Raw genomic sequence first — 26,855 nt, forward strand, 5'->3', positions numbered from 1 at the left:
TTGGAAAACTTTTTCAACTCCTACATTTACTGAACTATGTCATTGTCACCCGAGCTTCAAGCTTGCTTAAAATGGGTAGCCATTTTCTTTCTTGTGACTGTTGGTTTCAGTTATTATGAGAGCTACTTAAAAATTTCATATACTGTTACATAGCTTAATGACAGAAGTTGTGCTTCATTATTTTATTTTTATAATATTAGTTTAAAACACTTAAGCTCAAATATCATTCATTCTGTATATAAAAGTTATACTTTGTTATTTTATTACTATACTATTAGTTACTATTTTAAGATACTTACGTTTAAACAACATTTGTTACATTTTTATCTGTACACAGTTGATTTACACCTAAATCAATGAATTTTTATTGATTTCTATGGCATTTCAGAACTGAACAGTATTTTAAAAATATATATATATTGTCTATTAGTCCTGGGATATAAACCGTTGCTGTATAATCCTGAAACACATAGGGGAACACAGCAATAGAAGATTTTACCATCTCCCACCCAACACACCTGTACTAAGATAGCTTCCATCTTCAGGTCACTCTCATCAAAGTATAAGGGAAATTATCATTTCTTTCATATTCAAGTTATGAATTGCCTTCGGCAATCTTCTTTCTTCTGCAGTCCGCTGCTTTTCTGTTCTGCAGACTTATGATCCTGCTAGACATACACTTTATTGCTCTGATATAAAAGTATTTTTACTCAAAGAGAAAAAAAAAGTGAAGGCCTATGAAATGAAATGACAACATGGGTTTTGACTATATCAAGACTAGTTTAATACTCACTGTGTTCAGAAAAGGAAAAGTTGCTACAAATACTTGCAGTAACACAAATAAAATCTGAGTGCCAAATAATCAGAAGTATGTTTAGAGATAAGTATATTCAGAGAAGAAAGAGATAATTATAAAGATATCTGTGCATATTCCTCAGAAGAACCCTTGCATATCAACCAGGAGCGCTTTCTGAGGTCAGACGAACAGGCATCATTTCTAATGGACTTCACTCAACTTACTGAGGATTTAAATTCACTGTACACACAAACCGGCATTTCTGCTTTAACTTAAATAATATCTTGCATTCTTGAGCTGCATGAATTACAAGAGCTGAAGATGGGCCTTAGCCTTAGGATGAACTGTACAGGTAAGTAGGCAACGTGATCATAAAACAACACAGAGGAAATGCTGAGACTGGAGCTCAGAGCTGAGAAAACAGAGCTCAGTTGTTTTGAAAACTGGACACGACCAACTTTTCTTGACTTACTAATACTCTGAGGAAAGAACAGAGTGGAAGGGAACATTGCTTCCTTCTGACCAAAAAACAAATAAAATAACTTTTCCTACATAGCAATTATGTGGTAAAATGTCACTACATGCCAGTTTCTAACCCAGCTCCGCTTTCATCATGGTCCACCTGGAGTATATACAGATACGGAAAAACAGCTATCTCTGGAAGAAATAAACCCAAAATGTTACTGTAATCCCTGGTCTCTATTGTTTCAGCCAAGTAAGAAAATAAAGAAGTCAGACACTCAGCTTCTAGCTAGCTCAGCTTCTAGCTAGCTCACACCAGCCTAAGATGTGGCACAGAAATCTTTAAGGACCATTCCAGCAACTCACCCAAATGCCTAACAAAGGCAAAAGTAACTCCTTGTATAAAAGGACTGCTAAGTGAAGTACATCAAGGAAGATGAACGTCCTGCATAATTTTTAAGCCCTGGAAACAAATCTTCCATTTTTATATTGAGCAAGGTCCTGTGGCTCCTAGTGACATGAAAAAAAAAAGCTGAAAAGATCAACAAAGTAGAGGCAAGAAATTGGAAAGAAAAATTACATTTTTAGTTCGCTAAATGACAACAGGCAAGGTGTTGTTTAAAACTTTTTCAGAGCATACGACGGGGGTGAGCATGGGATGATGCCCAGAAAGTGGATATTGACTTACTGCATCCTCCAACTCTTTTGAAAAGAGTTGAAGAGATACCCTAGAAAGTAGTATGGTTCAATATTTCTTCATGAATATTGAAGTTGGTACAGGTAGATAAGAATAATTATCAAGCTAAATAAATGGACATACTTGAAAAGTATGTTGAATTAATAATTCGGATATAGGAAAATCATCTGTACATCTTACAGAGTAGAGCTTTCAGTTGGCAGTAGCCTGTCGAGTTAAAAGGAAAGTTACTTTGCATCAAGGTGGATGACAACCATATGTGCAGACCTATTCCAAGCATCATGTTCTACCCTGAAGGCCCTTTTATATCCGCCATTCCAGCTGCCTCAAACAGGGGGGCTTTCATGTAACCAAAGCCGGAATTCGACCTTCAAAACAGTACTGATGATAGGCAGCAATTTATATTAATTTATGATGACAGTATGATGATGGTAATAGTTCAGCCTAGAGAATTCAGGTTCCAGACATAGCTTTAATGTCATCTCTTAGCAATTTCTTTTTTTTTTTATTTTCTTTTTTCCTCTTTCAGCTTACTGAAGAGTCAACCACTGATACCGTTTAACTTCCTTTCCAACAACACTGCAGAACACTGCAGGTAAGGCTATTGATCTCAAGCTACCTCAAGGATTTCCTCTGCAAAGGTTATCTTCCTGCTCACTTCACAACAGGTCTTTCACCAACTATGCTATAGCCCCATTAATAAGGAATGAACCCATTATCATCAATGGTTCCACAATGAGCATCAAATGACTCCTCCATTATTAAGATGGTTACAGGAGACTAGAGGTAACCATTCAGGACAACTGCAGGGATTTAGCTATGTGACCCCCTTTTCTCTTAAAAGGACTTGTGTGGCTAAAACACCCAAATCACAGAATATTTACTGGGAGGTTCAATGATTTTACTGTTTATACTATAACATGACTTGTGAATCAATAGGGAGATAATACGTGTCATTGTCTCGCTGAGTAATTTAATATAATTTTTCTTTGTACATGGTTTCTGTAAGCACCATCAAAAAGGTGTAGTCTAGAGGACAGTGTGGTAGATATTGATTGTCCCAAATCTAATCAACAGAACTAAGGACAGAACATAACCATTCCGTTGTTGTCTCTCAAAAGCTGTATTCCTTTTAACTTTGTTTTTATTTATTCACACCCACTTTTACAATAAATAATGCAACTGATTAAGCAATGAACACAGAACATTAATCATTTTCCTTAACTAAATATTTCTTAAAGGTCATCCCACTTGGAAACACGGTGCTTTGCCAGGTTCTGTCCACAAGCCCGTGATTAATGGTGCATTTCCCCTGCGCTTTTTCCATGCACTCTTGGATCCCTGTCCTGTGGTTCTTACTTGCTTCTGGCTTGCGTGTGAGTTGCGAGCCTGTCAAAATGACATGAGAAATGTCTGTGTAACCTTTACAGATGTGCAGCAGTGCCTAGTCTTTCAGTTTTCACTCCACGCTACTCTCCAAGAAGTCTGCTTTAGGTTTACAGTTACCCAGGCAGAATTTGCAGTGACAGAAGAGAAATGATTGCTCTAGATTACATTGCCAACAGAGCTTTGATAAATGTTACAGAACTAACAGATCTTCCCTAAGATAAATCCATATCAATGGATAGTGTGGCTGGTTCTCATTCATGCAATCTCAGTTTTAAATCTATATTTCAGTATCAGCTATAGTAATAGCATAGCAATGGAAAATATTGTGGGAATAGGGATTTGATGGTGAAATATGATAAAAGGATTGATGACAGCAAGGTTGAGAATGATTCAGTGGTTGGATTTGAGGCTCAGATGGGTTGTGGGTTAAATATTCCGTTTCACAACAGATTCCCTTGTATAGAACGGGGCAAGCTACTCAAGTCCAGGCACATGGGTCTTGCTCTGTCTATGTATCTGTTTTTCATTTGTGAAACAGGGACAGCAAAATAGTAAGACACAGATTTCTTACACCATGAACAGATTTGAGAGATGGACAGCTACCATAAGGAGAAAAAAAAAACATACCTCAAGTTATATTGATACTATATCTTAGGACGTACTAAAAATATTTTGCAATGCGGATTGCCCACTAAGCTGGAGAGACTCTAACGTGCTGAGTGAGGAGAGGTATTGCTTCTCCCTGTTACAGCCTCACTCATAGGAAACTGCTTCAAATAAGTGTATGCATCCCTATCCTGTAGGAAATAATTTATTCACGCTTGTGGGAAAGCTGACTTTTTCCCAGACCTTGGTGATCATTCTATAAAGAGGAAAAATGAGACATGGAAAGCTATTGTAATTCTCTCCAACCACTCAGGAAACATATGGTAAACCCAGTTATGCAGCTTGTGCCCAGTAATGATCCTGTGCTCAGACACAAGGTGATGGCTAGTTACATGCTGTAGAGGTCTTCTGACGAAAATTAATTCATTGACTAGAGAAGACATGACACCATTAGCAATGATTTCTCCATCAACCTTTCATGCTGAATAGGGATCATGCACGATAAGCTACCATACCAGGTGGCTGGCCTGTCTTCCTGTCCTCAGAGAAAGATACTTTTTCTCAAACCCATATCATTTAGTTCTAAATTTTTATGCTGAAAAATATAATTTTGATTCTTGGAATTTAAGCAGATTTCGTTGCAGTTGCTAAGCTTCCAAACCACTCACCATTTTCACGGGGGGGAAATCAAACAAACTAAAAAATTCTAGATAATTATAAACATGTATGGCTGTGAATATGGCAGTTCCTGAATGACAGAGCATCTCCCCAGTGTCCAGCAAATATCTTAATGAGCTCTAGAGCAGTGATTTTAAGGGAAAAAATGGAGAATTAGCTGGATTCTGTTCATGTTGGGAAGTACCTATGTAGAGAGCACCTCGGCTTCAACTCTTTGTCATTGATTTCACCTCAGTTTCATGATGTGGTGCCTAAGAGTGGGCCTCTCTGTCAGTGGGCACTTTGAAACACTTTAACTGAACTTTCTACTGGTGGAAAGACCTTGTCATGGAGAATATGCTCGAGGAAGAAGGCTACTGTGGGACAGCACCTGCAGTCTCATCCACATAATTTGTCTAGTAAGGAGGAAAAGGTGAACTAAGGTCCCTACTTCATACAAGGTATGGATATAGTATAATTTAGAAAAAATAGTCATCACTACCACCATACATGGAGGCTATAATCTTGAAACACTTAAAATGATACTGGACACCATACAGGCTGAATCTTGTAAATGCTCTACGTTTTGAATTCCCACCGAGCTTAAAGAGAATTTCCTACAGAAGGTGACTGTGGGATCTATTCTTTAAAAAATACAGGCTAGGGAACTACCTATCAATATAATATATAGATGATTTAGATGATCTTACAAGTCTTTCCCATCTCTAATTCCTTCAGGCCAACTCCTGAGAAATACCAAATACCTGCGGAGCACTAAGAAGTTTCAGGTACTCAGCATTATTTATATCCTTACCTGTGTTCATCTATAAAGAATGAAAATCAATGAAGTTGAAAAGTACAGGGCAGAGGCCTATACAACTACTTCTTTATGGTGAGATACCCTAAAATTATACAGTTATTAGTGAGATTAGTAGCAGGATTAGTAGCAAGGAGGTTTTTTCCACTATAATTGATCATATTTGGAATAGCTGTGAAAAATCTTTAACCCAAATTAGTGTTAGGCATTAAAAACAAACAACTCCCCCCAAAACAGAAAATCTTTGTTTGACAGATTTTTTAAAATGTCTGAGTTTTTGAAACTCAATACAACTGAAACACTATGTTCTATTAGATTATTTATGCTGTTCTACATTAGAGATATAAACTAAGCTCAAAATATATAGGATATAGATAAATTTCTTAAGCTTTTCAAAAGGAAAAACTGAGACTACCTCCCCAAAAACTGTGACATTAACTGTTGAACAAGAGTGTTATGTCATGGCATTAGACATGAGAAATAAGAGGAAATTATTAATATATAATTAAAGTGTGTGCATTTGTTTATGGACTAGAAAGAGCACTTATTCTGCTAGTATATGGCCTGATTACATCTCAGCCTTCATTTTTGCCCCTAAAAGTAAAAGATCTTTTTAGAAAAAATTTGTAATGCTCTAGCATATTAAAATATATATATATATATATATATATATATATATATATATATATATAATTTTGTTTTCTAAAGAAGGATTTCATGGATCAACTGCTGCATGCTGTTTGTATGCAAGTTTCCTACATTTTGCATTGCTGAATAATTGAGAACATTAGCTCCCAAACCATGAAAAATTCATTTTAACATGATGTATTATTAATCAATTTAATTTAAAGTGATCTGAAAAAGTTCCACTTTCAGTTATGGTGCTTCAAGATATGTTTAGACAGTGGGCTGGTCTATGTTAACAGCACTTTGTGTAACTCTTTCCTGTCTGATATACTTCTCAAAATGGGTCATATTGCATATACACGGTAATGGATAAAATAGATAAAAGAGAACCAGTGGATACAACTAATTTAGAATTGCAAATCCTTTTGACCAAGTCCCACATAAAAAAAAAAAAAAAAAAACGGAAAACTTAGGTAGTCAGAGAAGAGAGGCAAATATTTGAAATGATCAGAAACTGCTCAGAAGACAGAAAGGAAAAGAGCACTTTTTTTCATTTCTTTGTTTACCAGGGAAATATATTATTAGTTTATTCCACCAAGTTTCATCTGCTCTTTTAGTTAATATATTTACTAACATATTACTATAACATAATCACAATAAATACCAGTTTGGAAAATAGCAACTACTATTTTGATTAAAAATTAAAGGATTTATTTAGCGGAGATAGGAAAGCATTTATTTATTTAGGATTGAAAGAATGTCTGCGTGCTCCATGTTTTCATGGACTTTCTCTGTACCTTAATGCAAACTGACTGATGTGGACACACTTGTGACTCAGTTTTTCCTTGTTATTTCACGACAAGTGGCTGGATGCTGAAGTCTCTGCTTATTATGTGGGATAAGGTAATTATCTAATCTGGTCAGAAATGAAAATTATTAATTTATAGGCTAATAATCAAGAACTGTTGATGAACTTTAGAAATATTTATAGAGACTACAAAGTTATGCAGCTTTGTCACAATCAAAGAATATTTAAAAACATCAGATAAACCTCAAAAAAATTAAGAGCAATAAAGATCACTAACAACAGGTGAAGTAATGTATATCAGAACATAAAAATCTGTAACACCTTAAAAAAGAGTTTAACTTAGTTGAGCGAGAAAGCATGGTATCTCTATATCACCGTACACAAGAATGAAGTCTGCCAAGCATGAAGTTAGAAAAACTTGCATAAAAGAACTGGATGGTGAATACCTGAGAGAATACTGCAAGAATTTACCAGCTGGTCAAGTCTTATTGAAACAAAGCATGAATTCTACCCAAATGGACAAAAAAAGGAGAACAGCTGAGAGGGGCAACAAGAATAGCCCAGGGCATGCATGAACTGTCCTCAGAAGAATAAATGAAAAAACTGCGGTAGTCTTGTTAGGAAAGGAGTTTAAATTTACAGGGCACAAGCACAATTAAAAAATATGAAATAAGAAATTGTGAAGGGACTGCTGATCTCCTGAATTTATGGTATTTAAAAAATTTGTCTCTTTTAAAGAAATGTTAATATCAGATATTCAAGACAACAAAAAGAAGAAACCAATCCATGTAACTAATCCAGAGTCAAATGGTAAACTAAGGCAAGATTAAAAAATGCAGTGTTAAAATATTTATATAAATAGGCTGGGATGAGTCTCATCAAGAAGTTGATATTCTATCAGAAGAGCTGTATGAATGAAATTATTTAACATTTTCAGACAAATGCGACTGCAAGCATACTGAGAAATTCTTATATGCTGGGGTGCAAGCCTGGGGCTGTTTGGAGGAGGGTGCCTGGGTGCCAGCAAGAAGTCCTTCCAGTGGAGGGGAGGGCACTTCAGAGTAAGGAGCTGCTAAGTGCTCTCTAAGATTCCAGATACCATCTATTTTTCTTTGTTCTATTCTGGATCCGGAGACAAAACACAAAAGCCTAGTGCTATAATGAAAAGAGCGGGCATTAACCTGATAGTGAAGTGTCAAAGGCTTGTGCTTGTAAAACCAAATATGACTTACATGATGCATGTATTCAAAGCACTGTGCCCCAGAAAAGAGGAAAATAGTTGAAAAGGAAATGCTATGTGAAGCAGACTTAAGTTAATCTCAGTGCCTGTTTTGAATCTTTGTGTACAAGTTTGCCTTTGGTAGCAATAAGTTATTTAAAATCCTGTATTGTGTAAAGATATAGTCAGCTCAATGCCAAACTATTTCCACAAACACCCCAGGTATAAAAGCCCCTGTTCGAAAAAGTATCATCTGACCTACATTATGGTTCTTTGCAAAGATATACCACTTCTCTAGATTGGATATAATTGAAACTTGTGTTGCTCCAAGTCACAATATTCATATCCACTAGAAGAATCTGCTTCTTGTCTCTTCTTATTTTTTATGGTTCAGTAACAATACAACCATACAAGACAATATATAGACTATATTTTAAAAATTTAATCTTACAAAACTAATCAAAAGTTGCCTCCTATTAAAATACTGAACCCCCCCTCCCCACTAACTTCTTGACTAAGTATCAAGAAAAATAATGATGTATATTAAGACTCTGCTGCCCAGGGCTACAGTAACTTATGCATTGCCAAATTACGCAAAAAACTACTGGAGCATTTCATTTACAGTGCTGTAATTGCTATCACAAAATATACTGAAAGCATGAACAGAGATATATACTTTTTCAGAGTAGTAAAGCATTCTTTTCTCCAAAAATCATCCCTGAATTTATTTCTGTGGGAGGAAAATACATATTATCTCCTGATGATTGCCAAAGATCAACTAGATTATATCCTTACATCCATTTTATATCCTTATTTCACTACACTATGCAATGAGTGTCATTTCTAATTTTATTCTTGCATTTCATTTTCTAGAAAACATGCATATTGGAGAATGCTTGCTGTCCATGGCCACCCACAGATGACCTAGCACGCTAGTGCATCCAAAAATTGCAAGACCCCAAAAGACTGGAATTTATTTCTGGCAATGCCATAGCATTGCTACAATTTATTGGGAATCCTGGCATTACCAGACAGAAAATGCTGCTGGAGCTGAAGGTACTAATGAAATAGAAGCTGAAAGTTTTACAATTCTATTGAGTACTTTCCTTTTGAAGACATAACTGTCCATCCCCTGGTAGTATCCTCCAGACTGAAAAAGCCTGCTGTTAAAAGTTAAGAATGACTAGCAAAGAATCTCTACCTTTTCTGCCACTGTTTTCTTCTCTAAAATAGTGCTACTTTCAGAGCAGGAAACAAATCAAGCCTTGTTCAAATAGAGAACTCCAATGCATCAATGCATCTCTACTTCTTTTGCTATCTCACCTCCTTTTTCTCTGGTATAAAAACATCTAAGGTAGAGCGTCCAATCACCAAGGCCTGTATCCCTCTTCTTACTGCACCCTGGGAATAGTCATGGTGCAGAGACTTGAGAGAAAGGACAGGTCCTTGCAACGGCCAGGGAGCTTTACAAGCTTTTAGGCTATTTGGCGAACATGAACACTAGAATTGAGTTATAGCTCGTCATTCTAGCTCCTTATCCAGGAACTATAAGCAGTAAGAGTTGCAATGTGTTAACCCTTTTTTTCTGAAACCACAGAAACGTCTCCATTTCCAAATTTATACCATCTCTTTAAGGGATTCAACCCTTCTCATCCCCCCATGTTCCTCCCAATAAGGAATTGTTCCTAAACCGCCTGCACTGTAAGAACTGAAAAAGGCTGTAGTGGCTCAAACCAAAGACTCTTATAGCCTTGTTTCTGAAAGCAGCCAGTAGTATCTGCCCGCAAGAAAAGATCAAGAATATAACGATATCTCCCCAGAACACTCTCCTAGTGTACAGTGACGTGTGGCTCACATCAAAGCAGTGACTGCTATCAAAATAACTGAAAATACTCACAAGAAGAAAGCAAGAGATATATGTACTACCTCATGTATACTTCCACCACAATAACCATAGTATAGTGTCCTATGGTCCCCATATCATTTCTTAATGCCAGTCACTCCCTGGAGCTCGAGTCAGAGTGATTCATAAAAATTCCTGATAAGAAATGCTTCCTATGTTCCATGCTATCATGTATCACTGTCAACTATATGTGCAGCACACAGAGCTATATTTATTATTCTTCAAGCTATTAAAAAAAAAAAACAAACTGAAACCCAGGTATTTGGCTATACAGGACTCTTAGAAAGTGATGAAACATCTTCAGAAATAATCTCAGTAGCAGTTCTAAAAATTAAAAACTAAGCAACAATGCACTACTGACCTTAGGCTGGTTTCAGTCGTCCTTTAGACTTGAAATACAAGACCACTAACTTAGGTTAGGCATCTTATGTCCTTCTCATAAGCAAAACTTTTTCAAATTCTGAAAGGCTCACCATTCTCCCTGATAAATTTTTTTAAGGAAGGTGCAAGAATGAGTATATTAAATCTTCTCATTTTTATGTAGCGTGGTATTGATTTAGGATACCATCTGAGCTATTATGCATTCAGCAGGTGTTTCTATTTGCAGTCAAATTGGGAGTGGAGATGGTATTATTTCCTATAAAAATATGTATTAAGAAATTTCCTCCCATCCTCCTATCACTTTTTTTTCTGTATAGAGAAAAATAAACTACATCTATTATCTGACCACAACATGTGAGTGACGCAGGCCTCCCCAAAATGGAGAAAAGGGAACACAGAGTATCTTCTGTGCAGCCTTCCCTCCACAGGCTGTGAACCACTAAAGTAATTGTCCAGGAAAGCTGAACTTTTTTTTTTCTCATATCAAATGCAAACTAAACTCCTTTTTAGAGCCTGCAAAAGCTTTTGCATAAAGGAGTTAAGGGGAGAAAAACAGCCTGTGCTATGGAACCTGCTTTAAAAATTCTGCAGCAGAGGAGGAAAAAAACCTGTGTGTTTCAGAAGATAACCAGTGAGGATAAGGGAAAGGGTCACTTCCTCCCAAATAAAGACTACACAGCTGAACACAGAGCAAAATGTTGACAACTAGGCATACTAGCCAGCATGCTGCAGAGCATCATGTTGATTAGTGACTCAGCAGCTCAAGACAACCACCTCAGTCGTGCACAGCCTAGTAAGAGAAGGGGTTTAGCTGTTTTTTTTTTCCCAAGGCACTGCATCATTTACTTTCTGATCTCCCCAACCTCAGGCGTTCAGAATAAACTTTAGAAACCTTGACTCCTGAAGCCTTCTACTCTATCATCTCCCTCACTCGTTCCCTGTAGCACAGATAAAATGCAGTACAATTACTTTTTCAGTCTTTGAACACAGTTGTTCACTGTAAGATGAAATAAAATTAACCAGCAAGCCAGACTGTGGCCAAATTTAGCTTTGCAAGAGGCAGGTACAACTGAAACCACTGGACTAGCCATATTTTAAGTTGGTAGAGAAGTAAACGCAGTAAATTAACCACAGGATTCTTAAGTTATCGGAGAAAGCTCATTACTTCAATATGAGGAATAGATAGAGAAATTTTTATTGGCCAATTTACAATTTGCTTGCAAACAACAGATTGATTGTTTTTGACACTTGAGGTTTAGCATGATGCAATAAGGTTAGGTTTGGGGTTCTTTGGAAGGAGTGTTCACAGCAATTTTTAGCTAGAATATATATTTTATGGATGTACCTACGGGTAAAAACCTCACAATACTTTTCAATTTGAATTTATTTTTAACACATTTTTATCTACATACACACGCACACACGCTAACAAGCCTTATACATAAATGATGTGATCCTTCAGCATTACCGGTAGAATGGACTGCTGCAGTTTTAGACACGCAGAGATTGTGGAAGTTTGGATGAAGTATTGTTTCACAGTCTTTCTTGTCTCTAACCCCAAGCTAGTCATTCAATCAGTAGCTGCCAAACTAAAAACCTGCTGGTTTAGTACAGATTAGCCTACAAAGGAGAAGTAACTCTAGAGGAACCATTACAGATTATTTCACATATCTTCCAGCTAATAGGGAATAATCTACTATACTTTCATTTAAAAGGCTATGCTAATCCAAATAAAGGAATTGTGACTTCATCTGCTACATCACAGATATTTAAGTAAAAGAAAAAGGTCTGTTGGGTAGCTATTGACCTGTGTTAAATGAAAAGCTATTGCTAGCATGGCCATTAGGTGGGTATTGACAAAAAAAAAAAAAAAAAAATCAAATTCTGGCTCTTCTCACTTCACCTAAATTGCAAATGTAGGTGCATACAACTACCAGAGGCATAACACAAAGAACAAAACTCTTTGCATGTCACTGTCGAGCAATTAATTTACCCATACCTCCTCAGGCTATAAGGATGCCCAGTGGGACAATATATATTTTCATTTATTATGGAAAAGGTAATCATAGTTTCAAGGACTTTGACCTACAGTGTTTTCTGTAGGTAATTCTCTGCCTTCAGGTCTTCTCCAGAGAGTCAGATTCATCTATGTAAAAGCTGAATTATAGTGCTCGTATAAAATCTACTTTGTTAAAAAAACACACCTTCCGGATGATCTAAAAGCACTAGTTTAAACCAAAGTCCTCCCTCATAAGAATCGCAAGTGAGGAAGTATGCAGTGTCAAACTGCAAATGGCAGGTCACAGCTGCTGAGGCCTCGACATGTGCCTCTTTCTTACAAGTTTCTCTAACAACACAGGCAAACAAAAAGGCTAAAAACTGCAGCGCAATGACAGATGTAAAAGCAAACCAGCAGATTTCATCTAATGCATAAAAACTGAAAGAGGACATATGAGTATTTTTAGAGCCTGACCAGCTATTACAAAAGCTCTAAGACTGCTTTACTGCACAAAGGCAGAACCAAGTGAAGCAGTCTTGGGGAAAGGTGCTGTTATAAAGAGCCCAAAATCTCAATAGTATCTGCTTAAGCCCATTTTTGAATCTAGCTCAGCACCACATGTTTCTCAGTTTATTTGGATACCGCGTTTTGGAGGGGCTGGCTATTTGTTTTGCAGTTCCTGCATGGGAGAAAAAGGAGAAGCTGTTAACTTGTGGTGGGGAACCGCAGTTGGCGGTGGGGAGGGACGAGATAAACAGTTCTGCTTCACCAATGGCGTCCTCAGCAGAGCCAGCTTTGGAAATGGAAATAAAACAGAATGAATTTCACCACAGCACTGAAGACCTCTGTAAAATCACAGTTCACATCCAGTTTTCTCATTTGATAGTCAATGTTTCCCACAGCTACCTAATAGGACTGGATATAAGTTTGTCTAACTGGGCAGCCAATGACAAAATCTCTTGTTTATATTTATGCATAATAAAAACCCAAGGTAGCAAACATTGAAAGTTTAAGATATTTCCATGCTTTAAAATGACTTGAGGTCCCTAGCTGTATATTGACTACCAGTTTATCATCAAATCTTTTAAATTAATCCCAACTAGCTAACTGCTTATTTTCTCAAGTAGCAAATCCAAAAATTTCAAAAGCCCTAAATTTGAAGGATACAGAGTTGATCAGTAAAAAGACTAAAAACTCTCAGCAATAAAGTGTTTCCCAATGCTCTGTGAGAAACCTTTACCTACACAGTGCTATCGAATCTGCTAATCTAAATGTGGATTTCCATGATTAATTAAAAAAAAAAACCAAAATTCTAACTTGGGATGTGCAAATAAAACACACTACTGGCATTTTTTGGTTGTTTGTTTCTAATCAGGTATGGAAGGATTTATACATACTGTAAAATTAATCATCATTTATTAATTTGTTAATTGTTAGCCTTTGTACATTAATACCTTTCCTACATAAAAAGGAAATGACAGTCTTGAGACCTGAGGCTGATCTCATTAAACCTCAGAAAAATTCAGCTGAAGGCACTGAAACCAATCACATTTGAGTAAGGCCAAATTCAAGCCTTCAAAAGCTGTATCTTTCCGTACTGTCTGCAGAGTAGTTGGGGAATAACTTTATTTAAACAGTTTACTCATCCAGTCACATCATTTCTCTCACTATTAGTTCCCTGACTATAACAGTTTTAAATACCTTTTAACCACATAATTTTCTTTTATTGTCTTGGTAAAAATAAAGTCTGTCATAATCTACTCTTGCTATCTATGAATATATAGCATTAAAAGAAAAATAAAAGCCCTATAAACACAGCACAGTGAAGCAGAAGCTGAAGGTCATGAATAGTGAGGGACATTAGTGAGTCTATCTTAAAAATAAATTGGTGTTTCTACTGCTGAGCAATACATTGCAGTCATCTACACTCTTCACTTTTAAGTTTTAAAATATTACAAAAGAATTAAACTAAATTAAGTTAAATCAATATCCTCTTAATAAGAATTCTTTACAGTTTTAAATTTCTATAAGCTTTACATATTTCAGTAGTTCATGTTAAAAGCAGATTTGACATTTTGCCAGTGAAAGTTTCATTAAATCACTAGGAGAAAAAGCACAGTTATCTCATATTACCGCAGTGCAATGATATAACATGTCTGGTGCTTTTCAAGATGAGCACAAGACAAACTGGAGAAAAGTTTCCACTGCACCAAAAATAAACTGCAGATGCTTATGGCTTCTTTAGCATGGAATTTCTCAAACCCAAGTTATTTCCTTTACTAAAACTTTTTCCACCCCTTTATTATTACATTATTACCATATTTTTGTACTTTTGCATAGAATTTTTGAAACAGCTCTGTATGGCACCAATTGTGTTGCCAGGGAACTGAATTTTAAAGGCCAGCAGAGAGAGCTTTTACAAAGGCCGTAATTAAGTTATTAGCAAAAGCCGGTTTCATCATCTGAAACTCATCACCTATCATTTGTTTTTGCTGTTACAGAGGCACTGCAGTGTGCAGGAAATCGTCTCATCTTTGAACACCAAAATGCTTATATGCACAGGAAAACCCTCCTTTGTTACTAAATTCTTGCTTATTCTTAACTAGTTTGAGTTCCATTAAATCTGAGCGTAGTACTGTGGTCAGGATGCCAGCGGAGGCCATGGCAGACTGGACCGCATCTCTTTCCTCTGGTGCTGACTGTCCGTACAAGCCAAGGCCAGTCAATTCTGTCTCCCCATCTCAGTGCATTAAAACATTATAATCACTGACAACTTGAAAGAGTTGTTGGCAGGAGAAACACAGTAAGAATGTATGAGGCACAATAAACTCAGATAAAGCTAGCTGAAGTTCCTCTGTGTGTATATAAGGAACGTAAATAGGTTATTGAACACTATAGTGCATATGCCTTCTCAGTCTTAAACAACTGCTTATACTCTTATTTTGGATTCTCTTGACTGAGGTAATGAACAGATAACATCTGTGTATTGCTTTAGATGTAGTATTGAGTAATGATCAACAGAAAATGAATTTGGCAAGAGTGTTCACATGAAAATTAGCATTGCACAAATTTGTGGCTATTAAAAGAAAATGATCCTTAAACTTGAAAAAATCTGTTTTCATGAAAAAATAACATTCTTAGAATTATTCACATATAATCAGGACACAATGAATCCTATGTTCCATTAGAAATTAACGCCATCCTACAATGCAAATCAGGAATATTTCTATTTAAATTGATTTTTGACATAAGATTTTGATTCAAAAATGAAATACATGGCAGGCTGCTCTTGTTATTTTGCAAACAGAAAAGCATGGAATTCATCAAAGACAGTGAACACTGGGAAATCAGTGTTCAACCACTCCAGAGAAATTCCACAGAGCTAGTAGAAATGTGGACTGTCTGAGCCACAGGAAATTCAAGTGATTCAAGGGTGTTTCCATTCCCATTTTCAGGAATATTGTAGGGTATATCCTGACAGCTAGCATTTTTCAAGGTTGATCAGAAAATTTTCAACAAGCTGACACGCTTTTACAACTCAAGGTCCGCTTCCAGGCTGTACACCCACACCAACATTATGGCCACTTGGCCAACAAAGTACTGAGTGCAATTTGGCTTTCTGTTAATGAGCATTGATTGTAATAATATTCCAAATGGAAATAGCCCTGTAGGTTTCAAATATCTAATATCATTTTACAGTATCATATTCACTTCAGGCCCAGTGACTCAAAAACATGTATAATCTTTTTTCCTCAAGTTTAATCCTTGGACTTTCTCTAGAAATATTTTTAGACTAATAAATAGCAGCATCAAGATACTATTCTGTTAGGCACTTTAAAATATGTTCCATAAAAACTAATCACGAAAGAAATAGTTTATTTCTAATATTTCTGCCTGTTTTTATACCTTTGATTTGAGAATGCCACAAGAAAATTCATAATAAAAAATTCTAAAAATACCATCAGGGTTTTCATGCTTCCTATGCTCAGTTTAATTTATACCCAGACATGTTTTTTATATTTTTAATGAGAAAAGGAGAGGAAGACTGAAATATTTGTCAATGTATAATAGTTAAGAACTGTATTTCCAGACTTATTAATACACATAAGCCCAATCACTCTTCCAAACAAAAAGATTTGTACAGATGTCTAAACAGCAATACTAATAAGCTAGTCAAGTTTATTATTCACCCTTGCTGCACAAAAAATGAGTTTGTAAGCTACATAGCTGCAAAAAATTTGACACAACACAAAACCTGAGCTCCTCAGGAGACTGTTATCCAAATAATCTTACTCTAGAGAAAGCCTGTGCAATAATGTAGCTTGGAGGGGTAACATCAATTTTCTAGCAAGTAATTAAGCTTTGCATTATTAATGCCATGGATATTCTTGCAAATTATGTCTAAATATATGCAGATATTTTTTTAAAAAAGCATTTAATGACTAAGCTTTTTTAAGTCTTCATAATAAAGCTATAGATAAGAGCAAGGCTGAGCTGACCATCTCAGATAGTGAATTTAAATCATTAGTATTTATAAACAGATCAGATTTCTGAATGCAGTTTTAGGCCATTATTTAGAACTAGGGAGCTTAATTTCCACACTATGCTGAATATAACACATCTTTCAAACAAGGTAAGATCTAGTCCCTTAAAGAAAATAGTGCACTGCAGGCTCTTCTGGAACACAATGAGCTTCATCATGTTATTGCTCTAAGCAAGTTAAGAACTGTTGATATCCATCTTAGTCAAGGCTGAATGCAAACAAACAGAGTTTACCCACCTTTAACTTGGACAGTCTAGCATTTACTCACTTTGACCTACTTAAGCTAAACACCAAACAGCTGAGTTTAAAAACAAACAAACAAAAAAATAGCTTTTACCTGTAGACCTTCCTGTATTGGAAGAGGTTGATACATAAGAAAGTTTACCTTTTATTTGTTTTGGAAAAGAGAAGCTCTTGTATCCTTGTACAGATTTTTTTTCCCACAGATTTATCACGTCTTTCATTAACTTGTTCACAAGATACGCATGTGCACACATGCAGAAAACAGTTAGTGACTATCCTAAATCAGTGGAATTTTCAAAGCATCTCCTATGCTCCAGCCACCAAAACTGACTAAGAAAAAAGCGAGTAAAGAAGGACAATGTTACGGGTACCCCTTTTAGCGTGAGGAATTTTAAAACTTAAGTATTTTGTATCATGCCCTTAAGTGATAGAACAAAAAAACACTGGAAAGCACACCTACAGGACATAGATGGAAATTATAGAGTTTTATGCCTGTCTAAAGGTTAGTCTCAGTTTAAGTGGTTACTGAACTTGAGAGAATTACAAGGCAATTCACGTGGGCTGTTCATATCCAGATACATTATATTCACCTATGCATAGATGCCTATCGGTAATTACTTTGTTTCTTTGGTAATGGAACTGGATATGGTGGCTGGTTTTCACCACTTTTTGGATAACTGAAGCCCAAAGAAATTAAAGTAAGTAACCAGAAAGTAACAGCGCTTAGCCCTTCATGACCTTCCTCTGTCTTAAAGGCTAGACCGGATGAGGGATGGGTTCACACACTTCTTTCTGAGCAGATTCAAAGCCACTTCTCCAGCCTTGCAAGACAGTGCTCTACCCACCAGGCTGTTGGAAGCACTGAAAAGCCTCCTTCCCCCGTTTGTGAAATTGTGGCACTATACAGAATAAAATCCAAGCTTTTTCAGGCTGTAAGGAGAGAATAACTATTTTCGTCGTGGTAGAGCACGCTCCTGGGTAGGACTGTCGTCCACCAGGGTGAGCAATATGAGGTCTCCCAGCCAGCCTTTTCCTTCAGAGAGGAGAGCTCCTTCCTGTGGTGGAGGCATTCAAAGTATGAAACGTTTTCTGTAAACTAAGCGAAGTTCCATAAAAACCCAAGCTGCAGCCGGCTTCCTTAAAGACAAAGAACCTTTTGAGGCATAGGGGACAATTTCCTTTAACCTTTAAACTCATGCAAAATGAAAGATCTTGCATGCAGTTTCTTATTCTCCTGATACTGTCTAAGTACATCTATTTTAATACAGATATGTAGTGACAGAGATGAAAGGAAAAAGAGATTAACGACCAGGCTTCTCCCTAAAAGGGTGCTCTAACATTCCTATTTGCACACGTCTTCAGAGCCTTCAAAACAGAAAGTACCCCTGATTTAAAAAATAATTTATTACTTTGGTAAACAAGATGAATACAAAGAAAATCAAATTGATATTGGCTTATATTTTATCTGCACTAATATAAAATGAAGATTCAAATACAAGTACATTGGATATATAGCACAGTAAAAAAAAACTTAATAAATGAGTAGCTGTTGCCCACGATACAATCTTTCTACAGCTATATTAATATCCACTTCTAAGCGTAAAAATTTTTCCAGTTTTATCGCTGTTGGAAGAAAATGTCATTGAACAGCTACACCATTTGATATATGCCCAGTTAATCATTTTGTTTGCTATCTGAAAAAAACTTGGAAAACCACACTGAAAATATCATATCTGAAAAAATAAAATAAAATAAAATAAAATAAAAGATTTTGGTCCTCACCAAAACAAAAATCTTTAGCTCAAAGTTCGTAAGCATTTACCTACTTCATCTAGAGCCTGTATCAGGTCTCACTGTTACTATTTTCTACAAAAGGCAGTAAAACTCCCTTCTTGCCAATAAACAGATCAACACAACTAATTGGAAGCTCTATAGAAATGTGATCTCCTATTTGGAAATTCTGAACTCAGCTACTGTGTTATTGCCCTACAATAGTAGTAATTAAATTCATTGTGGCCATACCTATAATTACTCTGCATAGTAACACCCAGGGTAAATCAATTGACTTCACCATGTGCAATTTTTTTTACTGCAGAAGTGACAGTATTTTTGCTTTGATAGTCAGAAAAACAAGACATGCAGTTCATATAAAGGAATAATATGTTTTACTATATAAAAATTCATATTCTATATAATGGAATGACATGCTTTATCATACAATTAGAAAAAAAAAAAAAACAAATAGGCTTTCACATTTACACAGATCCTCCTCAGATAAGAACCAAATGTGGCAAACAGAGCTAAATACCGACTGGTAATCAGTTTGGCAGAGAAGCACACTTAGCATTTTCATTAACCAATGCTTTCTCCATATCATGCACACAGGTATAGGTATCAAATTAGGCCCACAATATACCAGCAATTTCATGAGTTAAACTACAGAAAAAACAATAAGCAACTATACCCCGAACCCATGCAGTGCTGAGATACGTAGATAGTGAATACTTACTTTCCAGGTTCAAAACCTATAATTCCTCACTGCTTCCCCCTCAGCACTTAATAACCAACTTCCTTCACCAAACTGTCTTTGGAATAGCAGTACCAGTTCTCTCAATCCCATGTTCAAAATAAAGATCGCAGCTTCCTGAGTACCATTACACAACATACCTCCCTCCAGCAACTTGTTCAAAATACATCAAGAGGTTTTTTTGTTTGTTTATATACATACAAAACAGCCTCAGATACTACTACTTTTGCTTTTAGAAGGACATCCAAGTACTTTCTTCACCAGAAAGCACTGTTAAGATGTTTATCCACCAAGGACGCTCCTCTGACGAAATAGCTTCATTTTGGACAGAATGACCTTCATACCATGTACAAACATAGCACAACATGAAAGAGAAGTTTCCACTAGCTCTATGCCACTGACATAACACACAATACCTACACAGAAATTCACTAAATAAATGCCGTCTCTGCTGAAAGATTGCACTTTACGATAAAAACATTGGCCTTCCAACAACCTTCCAAACTCACCAAACTCTTACAAAAATTCTTGCTGATTCAAAACCACAGAGTGTACCAGAACACACCAGAGTAGCCAATACACAAAAACGATTGCTCTCTTTTGCAATTGTCTTGATGACTCTCTCGTCCCCCTGTCCTCAATCCAGGGATCCTGCAGAGGTGCACTGCCAGGCTGCAAGAGCATCATCGAGGCCTTCAAATGCTCTTATGGAAATTGCATGGACAAAATAAAAAAACCCTCCATATTCTAGCATGAACTAAAAATCTAGCATGGGATTCTGTTGCCTAGAATTAGGCGTCTAGAGCCATTTGGACACCCTGCATATTCTAGACTGCTGGCATGGACCTGGCAGATATGACACATGTCCACCAAGAGACTGGCACCTTTTCTGGAGCAGCTGCAGGTATGAAAGGACACCATTCTCTACCTCGCATGGCACAAGATGCCTTTTTAAGCAGCTCAGTCCTGCTCCTGTTTATGACACAACTTCATCCGCAAAAACACTCCATCTGATATTTCAGCTCTGATTCCACAGGAATGCTTACAAACCTGTGACTCTTCTGGATACTAAGAGTTATAGATTCAGGAGATATGATAGTATGTTGCAACCTTCCCTACAACCCACTCTCAACAAATCTCAGAATAGCTTGGAGTTGATAACTGTCCTATTGCTAACGTTTCCAGGCTTCACACATCTTCTGCAGCTACACCCTTCTCTGTTCTCTATCTTTCAACGTTCCTTTCTCCTCAGATTTCCAAACTGATTATGTAACCTATTTAAAATTGGAAAAAATTATCCTAATCTTTTAGAAGTTTCTTCTCTCACAAACATGAAGGAAGATATTTGAGCCAGAAATCTTCTGTTTTTTTCCTCTAACATTGTAAGATCTAACTCCATTTCTTGATTTGATGCAAAAATATGAATTTTTACTTACTACTTTAGAGTGAAGAATAAATATTAGTTCTGCAACTACCAAATTAATTCCAATGTCCAAGCACCTTTGATTATTTTATTATGATTCAACCAAACTGTTATATTTAGAGATTTCTTTCTCATCAATTATATAGCATATACTTTATATTTGCTCACCTGTTCAGTCCTTTCCGTCTGCTAGTATCTTGTCTTCATGTTTTGTTCCCCAGGATTTGTACATGTGGTTTCCCCAGGCTGAGCAAAGTCTAACATGTTCCCTGTAAACTAGTGAGAAAATACAATGTTCCTGAGTAGCAAATAAAGTACTGTGCACAACTGAGGTAGCCTTCGAGAAAGCAAACTAAAGAGATACCCTGTGAACTAAGGTTTGTTTTTTTTTTTGAATTATGTATTTGTGTTTCATCAGACTTTAACAGACATTATTAGGAAAATTCAAAGCATTTTTGATCTCGAATGTATTCCTCTTGAATGCAGTTGAACGTAAAAGCAGCACACACTGAACAGAGAAAGCACATACATGGATGTGATTTCCTGCCATTCAGCTTGACTCACCTCATCATGTGCTCTGACATCTGCCAGGTCTTCTATGGTCAATACAATACCAGCCTGAGGACTAGGTTTAAACCACAGTCTCCTTTGGGATTAGTCTGAGTAAAAAATACTCTGATTCATTATTCTCATTTACTGTGTGTAGTCTTTCCTTTATTTTAGTAATATTTCTGTAAACTAACTTGCTTTCTTGGTGATCTTTGTCCTGAACCATGCTTTCAAGTAAACATAACTCAAACTGTAAAAACTGTACTCAATTTTTATTCTAATTCTCATCATTCATTTCCTCTAGCAACAACTCAGATTTGAATAACTATGCTTTTCTGGAGTGGAGTGAACATACCAATGACCTAAGCTTCATTCATTCAGCGAATGCCTGGACTCACAGGCAAACATGGAAGTACAAATAAAATCACAGAACTAATTTTGTGACATCATAGTTCAGCTCAAATTCCAGTAAGCGAGTACGCAAAAAGTAATTCATACTCTATCATTTGTATTTAAAATGATAGAATAGATTTTAGGTGCTGTTAAACATACAGAAAAGTATTGCTACCAGTGTTTTCAGGTACTGTGTCCAACGTCTTCCTTAACCCCTGATAAGTGGTTAAGGAGGGAGTGTGAACCACAGGAAAGAGAAGGGGAGGATTTACTGAGTAACTTTTTCATAATAAAAAAAGATTTTCTCTGTTAGGACAGACAAAAGGAATGGCACCTGAGCAGTAAACTGAATACCAGAAAGTTAAGAACTGTTCCACAAAAAAATCAGTAATAGGTAAGTAGTCAATTTGTTTAAAACGAAATACAACTGAGAGAGAAGGGAAGATCTTGCAGAAAATCAATCCTCAGAATTCTGTTTTTAATATCTCTTACATTAGGCATTGGAGTCTAATTCACTCCAAAAGCAAAATATTTATCCTTTTAAGTATTCTTATGATCCAGGAAAAGCTATTTTTTTGATGAGGATGGATTATAAGGGGGGAATAACACCATTGCAAGTAGCAAACACAGATTTGCTGCAGGACTTAATCTGCTACCTTCAACATGGATCGCATCTGCTGGCCCAGGAAGAAAGATGCCACAGGGATGGGGCCCATCCTCAGGCTTAAAAAGCAGCTCTGCAAGAACTTGCTCATAGCCACAAGTTTAGCAAAGAACAGTTTGCTGACTAAGCACCTCTTGCTATCTGTGGTTCAAGACAGATCCTGGGAATAGTACTTAAATATGTGTCAGCCACTCTCACAGTGCGAGAAGAGAGCCCGGACTACAAAATATCCACTCAGGTCAACAAAAGTAATTTAGCTAGTAAAAATGACAGACTTCAAAGTTGTGGGATATTTTTTTGTTCTGGATTTACATGCAAGAAGCAAGGCATAGATCCTAGACCCAAACAAATTATTTGTGGTTGTTCACCTGCACGGAATTCATACTTCCAGAGAAGGAAGCTCAGTTCTGATTTACCTGTTACAGTTCCAAGAGAAAGAAAATGGGTCCAGTATGGATTTAGGAGACCGCAAAGCAATTTTTCCCATCTTGCTTTGATCGAATCACTTAGGGCCAGATTCTCAATGTTATTTAGCTTTATGGGTGTTAGGGGAACAAGGGACGTCTACAGATTTGACCCTTATCCCCCAGAACCCAATTCCTCATCGGAAAAGCAGTGCTTAGGCTACACCTGTATTCCTGCATGAGGCAGCTTGGTAGGATTTGACGGGCTGATCAGTATCATTGGTGCTGAGACTCCCATGTCCACATTATGCACATGTTGAGGGTTTTACCCTAGGTAGCTCTAGTCTGGTCCTGTAGACTGAATGACCATCAGCCATCATCTTCTCTTCTGGAGAAGATCACCTGTGCTCCTGTAAAAACATATTCTGACTCAGTTTCATTCAAAAGGAATCCAGCTGGGGTGCATTTACATTATTGACTCCTGTGGTGTAAAGAAAGAAGGACTGCAGTTTGATTTTACCGCGCAGTGCTCCGGTTAGGGGGCAACACGTCCAAATCATGCCTCAAGCAGTAGCAAAGTTTGCATCAGTTGCCAATCTGAGGTGCACACTGAGCATATGCAGAGCACCAACTGCTGAAGGACCTTGCACCCACGGGTGCAGATGGCACACTCAGGTGTGCTCAACGGGATACTGTGAGGCTCCAGGTATAAACATAATACTAGTTTACACCAAAAATAACTCCTCTAGTGTCCTAACGCAGGCATGCCCGAGGCATGTGTGCCCAGACACTGCTTTGTGACCTTAACCAAAGCATGGCAAGTGGCAACTATCAGAAAATTCATTTCAAAACTTGGCTGCAAGTAAAAGGCTAACACAGAGGCATCCTAAGACTTTGTGCTGCTGATGAAATCCACCTATTTAAGACACCTTTATTCAGGCCTCAAAATGAGAAATTGCTGAACAAAGATACTCCAAAACACCAAATCCTGATGTTAAATACATCATGTATTGGCTATTATGAATTATACTTCTAGACTTGCATATGGTGCTGTAAAAGTTTATCCAAACAAATGACCAAAACGTGCTCCTGAAGTCAGGAGAGAAAATTTGTTTATGAATTCTGAAGGTGCAGGATTACACTCTGGGAACTCACATTGCTTCAGGATGAAACAATGTGAGTAGTTTTTGTCACAAGGATAAATGATCGTTATAATTATGTGCACGAAGTACACAAAAATTACAGAAGTTTTGAGGCTTTATATACACATAAGGAAATTAATCCTAGCAAAAAAATGTACATGTGAAAACTCAACTATCTCAAATTAGGCAATTATGTACATTTTTAGCCAATAAAATACAAGCGAGTTGATTTTCAGAGTGAAACCCCACTTTGAAGCAAAGGCAACAGCAGCTGCAACTGCTCAGATGATGTGCAAAATACAAGCCACTCATAGATGCTTGAACATAGTTTTAAGTGCGTAATTTTAAACAATCAAAAAATTAAAATGTTAACCTAAAACGTTAAAGGAAATAAAACCAAAATGAGGTAGGTAAAAATGAAGACTTATGCACATAGGAAGCACTCAATGTCTCACGTAGGAGATTCATTTACTGATCACAATAGAGCTCAAAACAGAAATATTGGTTGAGCACAGGTATTTTAAGGTTTCATCCTGTGAAGTGTTCTACTCTTTTAACTTTATTGGGTATCGCGGAACTGAATAGTTTGTAAAAGGCACTCAGCAGGTTGGAAAGTTTATAAAATTAAAATCAGTAATAGACTGTTCTATTGAGAACACTAGGCTGAAGTGGGGTAAAAGATAGTATCTTATAGTTTAAAAGCTGAAATGAAAATGTACTGAGATTTGAAGTCATATGCGCCTTTACTACACTGATAAGCATTCAGGAATTAGCAAGAATCAAATACAGGCAGTAATGTTATTTAACTCCCCATGCGCTATTAATGTAGGATTACTGGAGATATACTAGGATATTATTTATTTGTCTTTAATGGAAAATGGTAAAATAACCGTAAGTAAACTTTGTGTACAGACAAAGCTCTAACATATAATTCTTGTTCCAATAATTATGCTCAAAAGCAATTTTTACCCCCTTTTTAAAATGAAGTAGGCATAGGAGAATGTAGTAAATAGTTCATAATTTTGTACTGTCAGATTTCAGAGTGAACTATTTAATGTTAGTCTGCAAAGCTGGTTGAATTTGTGCTTTAAATGTTAACGTCTATTTAACTACAAGGATAATGAAGCAGATTTTTAATATAACAGGGAATTAGGTACATGGGGCTTATCTGTGACTCAGAGAGTCACTCCTGACCAATCCTGCTCCAAAATAGTTCTCAGCTTGAAATAATTAGTCTCTTAAAGGGTAGTAACCAACAATCTTTGCTACTTTAGTAGCCGTGAAAATAGACCAAGTTGGAGCAGTTCTAGCTAGGGAATTTTTAGTGTGATGTTTCATATATGACAGATTTATAAATAGTCATATGTATGTCTCCTAAAATCCTCTGTAATCAGAGCTAATAAAGAAAATATACCTCTCTTATAACCTGCAGTTCTGGTTTTGGAAAGTAAAGATGAGAATAGATTTTTTCAGTTAAAAAAAAAAATCAGGATTTTCCCTCAAATTTTAATTTCATTAAAACATAAATTTTTGGGAACATATCCATTCTACTACATCTTCCAAGAAAAAAACTTCAATGAAATCGGCACATTCTGATTTGTTATAGACAAAGCATTCATCAACCTTAGAGAAACGAAAACTTCATGTAATGCTTTTTTTCATAAAGATTTTTTCTAAAAACATGTTAAGGGTTTTTTTATAATAAGCTTTCACATTTTGATTTTTTTCTTTCTAATTTTGGCTGAAAACTTTAGAGAAACAAACTCACACAATCTCTAAATATCCTTCTGGATATCTAGCTGAAACCAGGACATTGCAAACATTTGAGTGACATTAGTGCAGAATTAATAGGCTATAACTAACTTACCTGGAATTACATATCCTCTTGACATCTGAAAGGATCTATGTTAATGAGTCATTTGCATAATTTAAAAAACCTTTAAATCTGAAGTCAAATATCTAGGCCAAATTTTGCCACTTTTCAAAATGCTGAAGTATTAAAAATCTCTCTGGAAATGAAGATATTTCAATTTCTGTGTTTTCTACAGCAGATTTACATATCAGTCTCACGGTTTTTCCTTTGTTTGGAAGAATGCTGTGAATGAGGTGTGCCTAATGTGTACGCTTTCATCTAATATTTCATCCATTTGTTTATATAATAAAAGAAAAACTTCCTTTTTGGAATTTCCACGAGATTGCATTAGAAAGCCATTTGACAGACTATCAATTCTTAATATGCAACTCATTTGCACAATGTAACACTGAAAGACAAGAAAGTGGGGCACACAGCACACATTACACTACGGACCAGAATTTGAAAACTACTCTGTAAGCCAGTGCTCGCTAAGTGCCCTATGGGTGCCTGAGTGGCTCCCATAATCAGCTAGATACTACTCGTAAGCACAGAGACTCAGCTACCTTGAAACCAAACTAATAGGTAAGTTTGCATAAAAATAAAGGAAAATGTCTCTGACATGGTAATATTATTTCTTTTGTTGTTAGGAATCTCAACTCATTTAACTAAGAAATACTGTAGACGTATTAAGCTGACCATATGGTGAATTCAGTTTAGGTATCTACTGCACAATTCCTTTCATCTTCCATGA

At 36.4% G+C, this 26,855-nt stretch overlaps 1 protein-coding gene and 1 long non-coding RNA gene across 4 annotated transcripts in view; both read right to left on the minus strand.

Annotated features, from left to right (window-relative positions):
* LOC138061359 (uncharacterized) overlaps positions 1–23,508 on the minus strand; it is a 98,188-nt gene extending 74,680 nt beyond the window's left edge. Inside the window, exons 1-2 of the long non-coding RNA XR_011134998.1 lie at positions 23,437–23,508; positions 21,266–21,373 (exon numbers count right to left, since the gene is read on the minus strand). This is a non-coding gene — a long non-coding RNA (uncharacterized lncRNA). The remainder of the gene's footprint in view (positions 1–21,265; positions 21,374–23,436) is intronic.
* The window catches only part of ROBO2 (roundabout guidance receptor 2), a 1,122,084-nt gene that overhangs the window by 863,427 nt on the left and 231,802 nt on the right, over positions 1–26,855 (minus strand). The gene's annotated exons all lie outside the window — the stretch shown is intronic.

This window comes from Struthio camelus, chromosome 1 (genome assembly GCF_040807025.1).
Source record: "Struthio camelus isolate bStrCam1 chromosome 1, bStrCam1.hap1, whole genome shotgun sequence".
Classification (NCBI taxonomy): Eukaryota; Metazoa; Chordata; class Aves; order Struthioniformes; family Struthionidae; genus Struthio; species Struthio camelus.